Below are 2,456 nucleotides of genomic sequence, written 5' to 3'. Positions count from 1 at the left end.
AGCGAGTGGCTTGCGCATGCGTGGTTCAGTCCGTCAGAAAGGTGAGGGCAGAGTCTGAAGTTTCCCCTGCACATTTCTTCCCCCCTGCAATGCCCCTCCCTCTTCAGTGACCATGTCCGGGACTAGGTGCCTGGAGAAACTCAAAGGTGGGTTTGGAAGCAATTAACTGTTATTCCAAGCTGTTTCTTTTCCTTTTGTAGGTTAAGGAGATGTAACCACCAGCCATCCTGAAACTGACCAAATGAGGCACTCAAGGGAGATGTAACCACCAGCCATCCTGAAACTGACCAAATGGGGCACTCAAGGGAGATGTAACCACCAGCCATCCTGAAAGTGACCAAGCCTCACCACAAGAGCTATGCCCATGACCTTTGCTTTATTTTTAATGCAAAGATCTCTCCAGGAGGAGCTTAGGCCTCATTATGTGGAAGCATGTTCTCCAACTGAGCCTGTGCAAGTGAATACCCCCACCTCTCCCTTTTGAATATTATTCCCCAACTGAAATAAAAGTTCCTGCTTCCCTTAGTTCTGGGACGCCATGACTTTGGAAATGATTCCTCACGGCCTCCTATTTGCTGCAAATACAGTTTACTTTGTGAGACAACTTCCACTGGTATAGTCTTAATTTAACTCACCAGGAGGCGAGCCCACTTGGTTCGGTAACAAGCCCACTTGGTTTGGTAACAACCACAGCCCCCCAGTTTCATTTTTCTTGTTCTTGGGCTGTGAAGACTGGTTTTCCCAGAGCCACTGCCTCCCATGCCCTGCTCTGACTGCACATGGCCCCAGACTGGAAGCCACAGGAATTCACTTCAAACTACTCCCCCGGAATCTGTCTGCTGCTGTTCACTCCCCAGTGCCGTCAAGCGGCTCCTGGTTGCGTTATGTACAGATTTTCTAGTTGTTCTCTGTGGGGGAGGCAGTGTGGCGTGATCTTACAAAATCATTACAGGAAGCAGAACCAGTAATTACCCGTCCACTTTTAGAACTGCCTTGTGCACGAACCTCACATCCTTTGACTCACATTTGGAAAAAGTGTACTTTTCATCCGTTTCAAAGGTCGAGATAGCTTCACTGCAGGGGACTTGAATAGATTACCATCTTCCAGAGGACATGAGTGCAGCGTAGTGAACGGAACCCCTGAATAGCCACGGGTGCACTAGACGAGGGTTGGGGCCGGCTACCACAGGAGGGAGGAGGAGAGGACAGCTGGAGCCTATTCTGTTTTCAGAGTCCCTGTCTCAGCACAGCTGTCTGCTCCTGCCCAGAAGCCACCTCCCCTCCTTCTTTCTATGTCCTTAGGGAAAAATAAAGCCAACCTCCTTTTCTCCCCCCTCATCCCCACCAACCCGCCAGTCGTTCAGTGTCAGCCTGACACCATGCCCACCAGTCATTCAGTGTCAGCCTGACACATGCCCACTGGTCAGAGTGGGCCCAGGATCCAAGGACACACCACTGAGCAGTCTGGTCTCTGCCTCACAGCTCAGCAGAGATAGTCATGCTAACAGACGCCAGGTGAGAGGCAGATGGGTGAGGGTCAGGACAGAGGAGGTTACACCTGAAGGAAGTTGGGGGCCCCCTTGTGCCACGGAAGGAGAGTGGTCCTCACTCTGCAGGCAGCAGGAGCTGGGGCACCGAGGAGTGTTGTGCTAGGAGCATTGTGATCCGACTGCGTTTCACTCAGCAGTAACAAGCTCCCATCCAGCCTCCGCCCCTGGCACGCCCAGTGCGTCTCCAGAGAGGGGCAGACGCGAGCCAGAAGGATCCCGGCAGCAGCAGTATTTCCCCACCAAGTGCAGGGGGGAGGGCTGTGGTCCCGGGTTTGGAGCTGAGAGGAGGTGGAGAGCTCCAGCACGGGAGGGCGGGGTGAGCAGGGAACTGACGGGGAGCCCAGCCAGGGGCATTGCCAGGACAGGAAAGCGGGTGCAGGTCGGTCCTGGGGGCTCAGTGTTCAGGTGATGGTCTAAGGGCTGGAGCTCTCCCCTGCACACTCATTTCCTGTGGATGGGGCGGCAGGGCCCCAGAACCCGGACACACTGTTGTTAAGACAGTAAATCTTGTAACAGCAGCCACCGTGCATCGAGCACACGCTCCTGCCGTGCTTCACCTGCACCACCTCCCCTTCTGACCACCTCCCAGAAGTGACCTGTGGACCCCATGGGGGTGTCGGATGGTCCTGGTGAGCTGACAGGGTGACGCGGTGGGAGGAAATGAGGGGGATGCTGCTGGCTCTGCTGGCCACGCCACAGCCGGGACTCAGGGCCAGGACACGAGCTTCGTGGGGGTGCTTGCCCCCCATACAGACGCGACGCTGTGACTGGAGCCGCTCAAGAACTTGGTCCGGCCGTGTGGCTCCTGAGTGGGGAGCAGCCAGGCTGGCCACACTCGGGCGCTCCTGGAACATGCGTGCGGAGCCTCTGCTCCAACTGTCTGCATCCTGGTCCCCTCAGGAGCAG

The sequence above is a fragment of the Diceros bicornis genome, chromosome 31 (assembly GCF_020826845.1).
Source record: "Diceros bicornis minor isolate mBicDic1 chromosome 31, mDicBic1.mat.cur, whole genome shotgun sequence".
Lineage (NCBI taxonomy): Eukaryota > Metazoa > Chordata > Mammalia > Perissodactyla > Rhinocerotidae > Diceros > Diceros bicornis.
Note: the sequence above shows the minus strand (reverse complement) of the source record.